Here is a 14,029-nt window from a genome sequence, read left to right on the forward strand (position 1 = left end):
CTAAAAATTCATGTATTGCAACACAAGCGATGCGAATCGGTTTAAAACGGTTTGAATCGGTTATGAAACGGTTTTAACCTTTTTAAGCGTAGAATAGCTAGAAGTAAGGAAGGATTGCTGCTGTTAACGAAAAAACTGCAAAACTCAAGTTTTTCAACTGCTCAACTACAAGGTGGCGCAAAATTAGTCACCCCATCGAAAGACTTTCAGCTACATAGCTGCAGTATACAAACAGACAAGCAATAAAGGTACAAAATAAAGATCTTCATCACTCAAATTCATGTTTTTTTATTTAGTAAAAAGGTAATTGAAAAACAAAATTGGATGATTAATTTAGCGCTATCGTGTATTTTTTTCCAAAAATGCTTTTATTTCTCAAAAAAAGCCTACATTTTGTGCTACTTACCATTTTATCCACAATTTTATACACACAACTACTTATGATGTGATGTTGTTGACTACCAGCAGTAGACCAGAAGGCATTGACTACACTATTACTCGTAGTTAGACTAAAGGGAAACAAAGCGCTTCGTACTTGAACTAATGAAAATCTAATGCTAAGCGAAAAATCGATTTGCCAACGATTATTTACAATAAAAAGTCATTACAAGGCATTAGGGTGCTGTCACTGGCAGATTCTCCTGACTCTTCTTTTTACTGCATTCTTTATGCTATTTTTGGTGGCTGTACTTTTTACTGTCATTTCATTTGTTGTGCTTTGTTTGTTGTTGTTGTTGTTGTTGTTGTTGTGGTAGCCGTATTTGTACTGCTTGTTTGATGAGAATGTTGATGACAGTTGTTGTTGTTGTAGTAAACTGTAGTGATGTAGTGATGGGTTCTAGGGGCAATTGTATTACATATTGCTAATTGATTGAATGAAGAGAGGTGGAGTTTGATAGATTGATTGATTGATTGATGGATAGTTTGCTGTTTCGATTCCTTTAAGCTGTTTAGTTTAGTTTTTGTTTGTTGCGCTTCTTAGAGAAATGCGGCCTGAAGTACACCTACATACAAACACGCATACACATACATACACAGCAGCACGTAGTATGTGTGCATGTATGTTGTTCTCAATGAGCTACTGTAATGGTTGTGCTGTCGTTTGTTATTGTTGTTGTGGTTGTTCTTGTTGCATTGTGGACTGTTAAATCAAAAAAGACGGGAGACAAAAGACAAACTAACTGTGCTTGTACTTAGTTGTTGATGTTGTAGTTATTGTTGTACTTTTGCTTGTGCTAGATGAATGTTGCTTTGATTCCAAATATCGGATTTTGATCTAAATTGTTTCTTGTAGTTGTTGTTGTTATTATTGTTACTGTTACTGTTACTGTTGTTGTTGTTGATGATGTTTTTTCTTGGGTGGTAAGGTGGCAATGCAGTAAGAAAAGAAAAACAAACGAACACAAATTCCACTTTTTCCGAAATAAAACAAACGGATTTTTGTTGTTTTTTTTTGGTGTATAAGTATAGTTTAAAGTTTATTGATCAAGATTTTCAAATTCTCATGCTTTGAGGGTATAATTTCTTTTGTTTTGTTTTTGCTTATGTTTCAATGCATATTACATACTTTTAGGAGTCTGCGGGTCTAGGGATGTGTGGACAATTGAGGGTTTACTCTTTATATGTATTTTGGTATAGAGAGAGTAATGGTGGTGGTGGTGGGGTTATTTTGTTGTTCGTGTCAAGGCTGGTTAGGGTTGGGGAAGGGGGCTGTGGTGGCGGTTGACATGTTTTTCAGTAAATAAGTATTCAATACTTGATTACTTAAATGTAATTGTGAGATACTACTTTTAATTTTTTTATATGCTGTTAATGTTTTGCATTGTTTTTGTCTTTAGGTTCTTTGTTTTTTTTTGCTGTCTTCTTTGTTTTATTTTTTTCATAATTTTTTTTTCAGTTTCGTTTTGCAAGCTTCACTGTATCTTATGTAGCTTTTGTTATGGAATATATAATTTTTTGTTTTTGTTTTTTGTTTGGGTTCTGGTCTTCATTGTTGCTGTTGCTGTAGCTGTTTTACAGTTTTCTGTTTATATGTTTTGCTAGTTTTTTGTTTTTTTTTTAGCCATTTCGGTCTCTGCCTTTATCAAGTTGGGGAATTTTTTGTTTGTGTTTTTTTTGTTTTTTTTTTTTTGCTTTTAGGATTTTGTTTGTGTTCTAATTCAATACAACATTTAGTACTAATAATTTTAACAAATCGTTTTGGTTTTTGTTTGTTTGTGTGTGTGTGGGTCTATGCCTGCATATGAATGTGTTTTCTTGCAAAGTGCAGCAATGTTGTGTTGTTTTAATAAATATATTAGTGTATGTGAGCGTCTAGTACTTTAGTTTTGCAACTCAACTCACTCCATCGTACGGCTGCAAAGCTAAGTTTTTTTTTCGCTTTCAGCAAACATTCAAAAGCGTCTAAAGTTTTATATGCAAATATTATTTAGCTCTTTTTTGCTTGATTTGTGTGGAAAATGTTTGTATGTATGCATTTTTGTTAGGTTGTATGTATATCTGCATGTATGTGTGCATTTCTGCTGTGTTCAATGGTTAGCTATGCTCAGTATATGTATGTATGTATTACTGTTGCTACTAATTATATACTATCATATGTATTTTAATGACTCGTATTTTTATTTATTCCTCGCATTTTTTCTCTTACTCTTCAACCATGAAATACTTCTCTTAAGAATTTTTTTATGTAAGTGAAGAAAGGTCACATGTACATAAAAACGTCTATGTACATATATTCTTAAGTATTATGTGGGTATGCATGTAAGTATATATGTATGTATGCTGGATGTCTAATGTTAATTAGGAAAATCAGTTTATCAAGTTGATATATGTATGTATGTATGCATGATGTATATAAGTAAGTATGGGTTAGTAAGTACTAAAAAATGTTTACCTTTAATTGTATGATTATGGTTATGTGAATATGTTTTATACTCGCATGCGCCTGTGTATTGTGCATAGGTATTAATGCAACCGATACCACCGCTTGTAAATTCTAGATTTTGAGTTCAGTATGTTGCCCTTACTTTACTAATATATTTATGTGCTTATGTATGTATGTATGTATGTATATATGTAAGTATGTGTTCAAGTATTTTATTATGTATTAGCATTTATGTATGGTAGTTAAGTGTATGTGTAAGTGTGTTTTATGCGTTTTAATAAGTATACACTGTAACCATTTCCTATCCACAGGAAAATAAAAATAGAAAAAAATAATTTAAATAGAATATTGCAACTCTTGCAAATAGTTAAATAATTTATAAATAAATAAAAAAGTTGTAATGAAAATAAAATTATTTTATAAATTTGCGCCTAATCTGTAAAACAAAAATAAAATTAATTAAATTAAATTTATGGAACTACAGATTTTTTTAGTAAATTCGACTGCTGAAATCATATCCAGCAATCATTTCCTGCAACTACAACTACAACAGTTCTTTTAATAATATTCTATCCAGCAGAAATCGCTTTAAAATTAAAACGCTTTCAAATTCAGTAACCTCCTACGACTAGGGGAGATGCTGCTAGTTCAGAAAAAAAGTTGAGCAACATTGTTGATATACTAGACATTTCGCAATTTCTTTTTACTTAAAACTGATTTCAGTTCATTTGCTCATTTAACATAATACTGCAATGTTCTGCTCTCAACAAACAACTCAATTGGAGAACACTCAGAGCAGCAACAAAGCTTCAAACTTGTATGACTTGTTTCTCACTAAGCATTATTGTTGCAAATTAGTATTTGGAGAGATGGCAATGAAGGTAGTACACACAATAGTGGCAATGGAAATCAGAACAATGACAATCTGAGTTATACATACAGAATAATATTTGCATACTATTTTAATTTGATTTTTTTGTAGCTCAAACCCTAGTATTGTATTGTAGTAAATATGTGCCGCTCAATGGTATTATGAGATGCCTGCGATATGGACCAACGCAGATTGAAATAAACTAAAATTTAACAGTAGAGCGCTTCCAATATACATATATTTTGAAATTATTGGTTTGAGAAAAAAATTTTGAAAAAATTAAAAGAGTATAGTTCGTATTTTCTTTGCAAAGCGAAATCTGAAACAAAAATGTTTAACATAAGTTTTAAATGTGCCGAGTATATGCTTCGTTTTGCTTGTTCAACCAAGAAATCGTGATAATATTATCATTGCATTGCCTTTTAGGCATCAAGAGTTCGTAACATGTGTGTGCATTTGCGGCAGATACGAACAAGTATTGCCTGCTCGGGTCGTCTCATTTCCGCTTCGTTGCTGTGCAAGCTCTGCACTTACATAGTAGTGTCTACCACATTAGGTCGCTTATTGCTTAAGTGGAACTAACAGCTTAATTGCTTAACAGATTAATATGCTGCTTGCGCATATACGGCTAGCAACCTATTGCAAAGAAATTCTAGAAATATGTTACACAAACAATGTCGCAGTAAAAATATAGCGGAAATAGTCTCGCACAATTCTATTGCTCGCTCATACATTTATTTTTTAAATTTGCGTAAAAATATTAATGAGAGTACAACATTGCTGTTAGCATTAAATTGTAAATGTTATTTCGTAAAAATGTTAACCAGCAAAGCGCGTTTTATGTATGTATGTTCTGATGTGTACTCACGCCAAGAACAAATGCTTTAGCAGTTCGCCAACATGTTGCAGAACATCAAATTTTGCAATACATTGCTGTTAGCATTAAATTTAGATTAAAATGTTACGCAGGAATAGTAACAGAAGGAAATGCTGCCATTAACATTCTCTGGTAACAGCAGGTAACATGCACATGACCGATAACACGGTTGTAAAAAGTAGAAGTTCACTACTGATGTGCTCAATTTTTTCTATAGAAATTCCTTGAATTATTTCAGTGAATTTATTTTTATAAAAAACTTGGAATAGTTAGACATATTTTGAGGTGAATAACTAAGTTGTATTTTTAATTCATTTTTATGGATTTGATATGATATAATTTTTCAGCATTGGATTGAATATGAAAAGAGAGATAGGCAATTCAATTAGATAGTCGCGTGTAAATATAAATAAAAAGTAATCTATACATAGTTAATGTAAAAAATAATTGTTTATTCAAAACGTTGTTTGAAAATATACTTTCTGTTTGAAAGAGTTGCAATTATTCGAAAAAAAATATTACTCGAGTAACATAAATATTTGACAACCGTTCTCTTTTTAAAAATTATTTTATTACATTTTTTTATTAAAATTTCTATCAAACATTTTTTTGAAAATATTTTTGTCTGCTTGAAAAGGTTGCAATTATTCGAAAAAAATATTCCTCTATTAACCATCAATATTTTTTAAGCGTTTCTTATTTAAATACTTTATATATAATTTCTAATAAAACCCTTTAAATTACACTTAATATGTATGCGCTCGCACGAATTGAATTCATTCAATGCATTTGAAAAAATTATCACCAATTAGTTACGAATATGCCTTTTGAACAAATGAACAAGTGTTTTACATGTATTCTACATATGTCGAAAACAACCAAATGTTTACGAGTGTTGATGTGCTGAAACTCTAATGTAAAGAATCACATAGCGATCGTGTGGTGATGCCTGTGAAAACCGATCGTGATAGTGACGTGATCCAAAGTGTTCGTGTGGTCATGCGTCCATGTGTACTGATGTGTTGGACAGAGTTACTGAACTGAATCGAATTGATCGTAGTGAGATGATCTGATCTGTTTGACTCGCTCTCTGACTCAATTTGATTGTGATCCATTGTGTTAATGTTAGAGTAATTGAATACAAATTGTGTGCTTTTGTTACTAACTGAAGTACTTATGATGTGTTTTTAGGCGTGAACTGATCAAGTGAGGTTGCCATGTGATCGTGTGTGGCCTGTGCAGTTACACAGCTGATGTGGTGAGTCAAGTGCAAGTGTAGTTAATTTTGTTTTTGCTGTAAGCAGATATTTAAATGCAACAGATACAGTTTGCGTGCATGTTGGTTTGACGGCCTGTGTGTAAGTGTGTGTGTGTGGGTGCGCGCTTGTGTAGTTGGTGATCGTGGTGGTGGTGTTGATGGTGTTGATGACGGTTGTGAACAGCGCTGTTTTAAATTCCTTGCAGCTTTCTTACAACGATATTTGTTTAATGTTGTTTCTGTTGTTGTTTTGAGTTAATTTGTATTTTGATTGCATTTGTGTAATTTTCTGGCTAAGCTTGTATTTCTGTGTTGTTGTTTTTGTATTCTCATTCAGTTTCTTTGCATTGTTTCATTTAAAAGTGTTTGTTTTGCTTGTTGTTTTTGTTTTCCATTTTTGGATTGGCATACAATTGACACGCTACAATGTTTCTAGTCTGTATTTATGCAATTAAGTGTGTGTGTGTGTCTTTTTGTGCTGCTTGTTATTTGCTAGTTTTGGTTTTAAATCTCTAAATTTTCTTCTCTCTGTGTATTTTATTATTTCAACTACGACTACATACATACATATACATATAATATAGTATATAGAGTAATAATTGGTAAAAGTGTGTTTTGGGTTTTCCTTTGTTTTTCCTTAAATTCGCCTCAACTTATAAATACACTGCCTATTCTGCTTCTTCTTCCTTTTCCCTACAGCGCTCTACGCCTTACACTATGCATAAAAATGTATTTATTTAATATTTAAATTTTTTAAATATTTCATATTTTCTTTATTTATTCCCTTTAATATTTGCGCATGCGCCACGCGTTATCGACGCGTGCTTGTGTTTTGTTGTTATTTTTAATATTTTTTTTTTTATTTTCCATTTAGTGTCGTTTGAATCTAGTGTACGTTTGTTTTGCAGTCCCATAATTGTTGTTGGCTTTGTGTGAGTGAGTTAGTGTGTGTATGAGTGTGTGTGTATGTGCATTGGTATGTGTAAGCGTGGCGCATGCATTCCTATTCAATCGGTGTACACAGTTGCTTCGCTTTTGGTTTCCAGCCTTAAGGACTGTGCTCTACTGCTGCTTAAAAAACTGAACAACTACCGGTTCCTTGGGTTTTTTCTTTTGATTTTTCATATAATATAATACGTACCATAATAAAATTCACTAACTAAATATGCTTATATACAGCAAAAATTGAATTTTTTTGCTGAGAGGCGCGCGAACTAAGTGGAATAAGGGTGGAAGCTTAAACGATCACTTAATTTGCTTGTTTTATTGCATGTAATTAGAATGAGAGATGCCCTAGTAAAATAATATTTGGCAATTAAAAAGCAAATTGTTATCAAAGCAAACGTATTTTTTTCTATGAAAAAAGTAAATATTGCACAAAATAATTCCTGAGACAAAATACAGAAATAAAATTCCAATCGAGCTATTCAATTCATGCATTCTTAAGACATATTAAAAAAATTCCACCTTTTTCTAAAAGGAACTCATTGCATGGGGGGGCAGCATAAAATGGTATTTGCGGCATTTGAAGAAGTGACTGACCTACCACAGCACTGGGCATATGATCGTTCGGAACAATAGGGGTTTCATTGCTTCGAATGCCGTTTTCGGCTAAACTCAGAAGGCTTGATTTAGTCCCACATTTCAGTTTTTACCTCTCTAACTTGCGCTTATGAGTAGCAGTCAATGATTAAAATATGCAAAGTTTATTCAGCCCAGAAAAAGTAGAAATAAGTTACAGTTAATATTTTAAGTCGCTAGACTGATGCTATGGGCCATACAGCCAGACACCATGTGTACTGCAAAAATTCCTTAGCTAATGCTGTTGCATGATTTTCTCGCTTCCTTAATTTACCTCTTGGAATATTTTCTTTTTTGCCAATTTTTGAAATGGCATGGTGAGCTCTGTATTAATATCTGCCATATTTCTGTAACATATTTTTACATTTATTTATTATAAGAGGCGCCATTTTATGCTGCCCTCTATCCAAAATGTAGACTTAACACTAGAAAGGCTGGAAAATAGTTACACATTTAAGCATGAATAGGGTCCATTTGACCTGGACATGGCTAGAAAGACTATTTTAAACTTTAATTCATAAAAAACTGCTAGCTTTAATAAAAGGTTTATTCATTTTCAAAATTGTCTAAATCACTCATTTCATTCAATATGAAGTTAGAATAAAAAGGGGTTTTATTTTTGCTTAAATCGAGTTTGATGGCAATTGGAAAAATATTAAGCAAACATTTCTAATTTGAAGCTTAAAAAAAAGTTTATTCATCTTCAAATTTGCCTAAAAATGTATCTTTTTTAATAAGTAAATATATAAAAGTACTAATTTGGAGGTAAAACAATGCCTTTATTCGTCTTAAAAATTGTCTAAAAATTGCTTGTTTTCGAAATAAAATAATTAAAAAAATATTTTTTTTTTAAATTGAATCTGGTGCCACATTTTTTTTTAATTTTTTTTAATTGAGTTCTGTGGCTTCCGGAAAAATTTGAAACTTTTCAATTAACAAAGAGTTGCTAATTTGAAGTTAAAACGAAATACAAATTTAATTTGTTTGTAATATGAAGTTCAAAAAGGGTATTTTATTGTTTTGATTGAGTCTTATGGATTTTAAAAAATGTTTAAACTTAGTTAATTTTTTCAACTTTTTGTTTAAATAAGGAAAAATTTGGAAAAATTTTAAAGTTTTTAATTAGCGAAAAAATGAGAATGTCAAGTTAAAAAAAGTTTATTCATTTTCAAAATAGTCTAAAAATCTCATTTTATTCAATATGAAGTTAAAAAAGTTCAATTTTTTATTATTATTAATTTTTTTTTTTAATTGAGTCTTGAGGCATTTGGAAACATTTTAAAGTTTTTAATTAAAAAAAGGCTAATTTCAAGCTGAATCAAAAGTTTATTCGTCTAAATAAATTTCATTTTATTAAATATGAAGCTAAAAAAAGTCCAATTTTTTGTTACTAATTTTTTGCTTAAATTGAATTTTGTGGTATTTAGAAAAATTTGAAACTTTTGGTAAATTGAAGTTAAAAAGAGTTTATTCAGCTTCAAAATAGTCTAAAAAGTTTATTTTCTTTTATATGAAGTTGAATAAGGTTCATTTTTGTTTATTTGTTTTTTGGTTAAATTTAGACTTTTGTCACGGTGCTCTTGAAAAATAAACTAAAATATTTACTTTATGTTACTCCTGCATTTTACAAAAATATTTTTCATGCATGGCCTCTGATAATCAGCTCGCCTTTCTAGTGTTAAACCTTTTACATTGAAATCTCCCCTAGTTAACAGTGCGCCTAAATGCATGCTGCTCATTATCGACAAGCAACAGACATTTCAATACACTTTACTTTCCATTGGAGCACACATTCACACTCACGAAAAATTGAAATTGCTTTAAAACTGAACAAAAACACCAATAAACCCAGTTAAAACAAAATAGTGAACTCATTTTGTAAATAAAATATAAATAATTTTAAGCTAAGAAATACGTATGCATGTTTATTAACCTTTAAATCCATAAAAGTTTAAATAAATTGAAAATACTTTACGCATGGAAATTTTGTAGGGAAATGTCATTTTATAAAGCATGTTAAAATAATTTACATAATTAACAGTGTAGAGAGTTTTGTATAGAATTTTAATTGTGTTCACTTTTGGAAAAGATCCACGCCTTGATATGCAAACAGGGTTGATTATGAGTCTACATCACAAAGGGCATACCCAGGCTACCAAAACTTTCGAAAGTACTTAAAATCTCTTTATTTATAGGTATTGAAGTATTTTATTAAAAAAAAAAGTTTAATCAATAGTAGCTCAATGCAGTCATGGCCGATTTAAATTGTGTAATATTTTACCCTTTAAATACTTACAAAGCTCGAGTAAAGTGTGCCTCTGGAAGCGTTCATATCACATCACAGAAGTTATTTGATTAGTTAAATATTTCTTATAAAATTTTCTCGGCATTTCTTTATTAAAGAGAGTAATGTTCAGCACAAAAGTGGGCTTCAGAAAGTGTACTGTTTATACTAGCAAAATTTATGACATGGTATTTTTTTAACAGCCATATTTTTAGAGGGAAAATTTGACTCTTAATAAATCGGAATAAATCATGCTAATGAATTTTTGATGAATCTACTCATTTCCATGATATGTAAGATGTTTAGCCTCAAATTTTAACATACTCGGGTATTCGCAAGAATGTAACCTAAAGAGTTGACGTCTTCTGCACTTAAATATGCATAAAAACCTCTCTTAAAGGATGTTTGAGAGACTTTAAACGATTGCTTGAGCAGCATAGAATAAACAAAAAATAAGAGTAAAATAATAAAAGTCAACCTACTATTTGTAATGAGTTAAAATAATATAACAGCGCCTCATAACGTTAAAGGTATAACTTGCTCTGTAAATAGTTAGCACTCAAAATATGCTTTTGAGAACTTAGGATATTAAATTGACAACCTTTTTTAAATATTATCATTATTTTTTGCTTTAAAAATAAATTAGTATGTAAATAACAGCAAAAACAATGCTAAATTTTTCCATTAACATAATTCAACAAAATCTAACAGAATTTATAGATAATAACCATTGTCTAAGTTAGTTGAGATGAGCTTTCGTTAAAATCACCACTACATACATATTCTTATATAGTTAACCGAACTAGTTATTCAAACGATTTCTTTTATTTTAACGCTAAATAATTTTTCTAATTTTTTCTTATTATTTCATACAAATTTCCAGTTTTTATTTGCGAATGGAAAACTCAACTTTTACGCAAATAATAAAAATAAAATATATTTAAACTTATATAATAGCTTATAAACGGGAGACAAAATGTGTCTATTGCACCAAATTCGTAAACTACAAAATCACACTATATTACAGATATGCATGAAAATGGCGAATGGGATGAGTAATGGTTAAGCTGAATTGCTGAGTTCACCAAAAAAACTTGTTTGCAAGCCAGCTAGATACTTTTTTATATTAAGAACAGTATGAAAGTGACAAAATCGTTATATAATGGTTTAGCTGAATTGCTGAATTTGCGAAAGAACTTAATTTTTGTAGGCTACAAGTCTACGGAATATTCTAAATATTGTGAAAAAGATGAAAGCGTTAGGTATGCGTTTAGCTGAATTGCTGAATTTGCGAAAAAATGAATTTTTCTAGACTACAAAACTACTGAATCATTATTTACGTTCGATATGTTGAGGGAAAGACAAAAGCGGTAGATATGCGTTTAGCTGAATTGCTGAATTCGACGCGAATTTAATTTAGTTAAGCAGCTAGTTGACAAGTTAGTTTAATTAGCTTATTCAAGCGACTATGTAATACTAACTATAAGCTGACAGCTTAGTAACGGGCAATTTAATAATTGATTTGATTTGCTGAATATTTCTGAATGACTGTAATGAGTTAAATTATTAAATAGTTGTGCTGAATTATTGAACTGAACAATTCAAGCAACTAATTCCAGGCACTGAATAATGAATTAAGTTAATTTTATATAATTAAGTTAATTTTACTAAATAAAAAATGAGTGGTGGGAACCTTTACTTGGACCCTTACGCACTCCATGGCTTGTCTGTTTGTATACTGTCGCTTCTAGTTCATAATTGTCAAATAAGATTGACGTACGTCACCAAAAACTAGTCAGCAGTGAAAATTCACGAATTTGAAATCCAAAAAAATATCGCATTTCAAATTAGCCAGCTTATTGCGTTCAACTACAATTCAGCATTTCAGCTTCATTGGCTGAGCAACATACTCAGCACCAGCTATTGGATGAGTAATTCAATAAGCAATTTATCTTAATGCTCTATTTCTTTATTAAAAAAAAATGTGAGAAAATAGCTTTTTATTTAAGTAAAATGTTAAGCTGAATAGTAAAATTGGCGAAAACGCTGCAATATCGCTTGCCAAATTCCACTTTTTTCAATTCAGCCCCATATAAAATATGCTGCATGTGTAAAAATTTAATTCAGCTGTGCATACAGTAAGCAGTTTAAAAAAGTCAGCTGCTTTGTAACCACAATGCAATACCTGTAGCTTCCCATAAATATTATTTCTCAATTCAGCATCATTCATAATTTGCTGAATTCAAAATATATTTTGAGCAGCGTATTCAGCTGAATTCCAATAACAACAAAATACTTGCAGTTGGCAGTAAATCACTTTACAAACACAATTTTAGTGAATTGTTGTTCGCCTCGCTTTGGTTTCATGCATTTCATGTGTTCATGCTTCTCTCTTTACACTATTTTAATCTGTTGTGTTTTGTAGTTTCTTATATTTTTTCACATCTTTCTAGGAAGCATTTTGCGCTGCTTTCTTTCCTCTTTCATTTTAATTCCTAACGGGTAGTTGATTAAAAGGCGTACATGAAAACATGCACTATCGTCTGCTAATGTTTTGTTGCTCTTTTAATTCTCTCTTCTTACTTGCCTCCTATTTATACCATTGCACTACGGCTGAGAGATATGCTTGTTTTTCAGTTTCTACATCTAATTTTGCACAATTTCTTCTCAGTTTCACACTGAAGCTGCTTCTTCCTTGCTCTTACCTTTCTATTATTTATTATTGATTTCCCTCCCTTGTCATTTCGTTTCATTGTTTCAGTTCTGTCCGGTCATTTGTAACCTAATAAATTTGTTATTTGTTTATTTAATTTTTTTGCGCTTAAGCTTAGAGAATATTTTTATAGTATTATTTTTGGGTTTTTGGATTTTTTTAAATACTTTTTTTTTGTTCAAATTGAAATATACATTTATATTGAAAACATGTATATAAATTTCGATATGTTAAAAATTCAGGATTTCTCGTTCTTTTCGTATTTTGTTTTGTTTGGCATATTTGGTTATTGTGTGGCTGTTTGCGCTTTTTCAGTTTTTCTCCTATTTTTCTTTTCTTTTTTGCTTCATAAACACAACAAATTGGTTATTTAGATGTTGAATATTTTCTCCATTTTTTATGAAAACTATTCCTGTGCATCGACGGCTTTGGGTTTTTGGGCTTCAGTGGGTTTTGCGGTTTTGCTTTGAGAGACAAAGCTTACACATATGTATGTATTTGTTGCAGGCTTGCCGTCTATTTACATAAATACATATACAAATACATATGTAAATGAGTGTGTACCTTTGCGAATTTTTTGGCTTATTTTTGTTTTCTTTTAAATTTATTTTATTTATGCTGGATTTTAGTGGCGTAGTCTTGGCGGTGGTGGTCAGTTAGTTAATTTGATAGTTTTTGTTTTTGATTTTTTTAGTTTGCTTTTGATGAGATTTGTGTTTTTGTTTTTGCTACCGGGTCACATGCAAGGAGCACTTTCTGCAGCACAACAACAATATCAGTTTTTAATTAGCTATGGGATTGCGAGTACATATGTATGTGTATAGATATACATAGATCGAACTACATATTTAGATCGAGCAGGTGTTGTTTCATAGTAAATTTGAACAGTGTTTAATATTTAAATGACAAAAGCTAATAATTCGTTTTACTTAAATATCAATGTTTGCTTAGTTAAATATATAAATTTATATTAAAGAGATTATTTGTCAAATTTCAATTCCTCCAAATTATATTTGAAAATGTATAGTATTGCTCAGACAAAACAAAAAGTTAATTGGGAAAATACTGCAAACAGAAGAAATTAAAAATAGAAGTAGCAAAAACAGAAACAAAGGTTTCACCTTCATAAAAAATTAATATAAAATGTATAAGAAACATATCTACATTTATTAATTTTAATAATTCTCATTTCGGAATTTTGTCTTGATCGCCTTTAACGATATTTGATATGCCAATCACTTGAATATAGGCAATAGCAGCTTCTGATATACACCTCAAATTGAAGAACTCGATAATTTCTCCTGCACACAAACAGCTAGAAATATTTCATAAACAAAATTACCCGTTTCCTGACAAGGCAGTGCACATGTAAACGAAGAAATGTTGCTAACGAAATAAATTCGGTTTGAATAGCGTCACTTCACTTCCATCAGGCGCACCGACGACAGAGAGAGACAGTAGGTGCTTCGTTACCGGAACGACGCGGATTTATAACGGGCCACACTGTCACTCTAGCAGCATTCCACGCACTTGTATGGGAAAAGTTTATGCTGCTACAATC

The sequence above is a fragment of the Anastrepha ludens genome, chromosome 6, assembly GCF_028408465.1.
Source record: "Anastrepha ludens isolate Willacy chromosome 6, idAnaLude1.1, whole genome shotgun sequence".
NCBI lineage: Eukaryota > Metazoa > Arthropoda > Insecta > Diptera > Tephritidae > Anastrepha > Anastrepha ludens.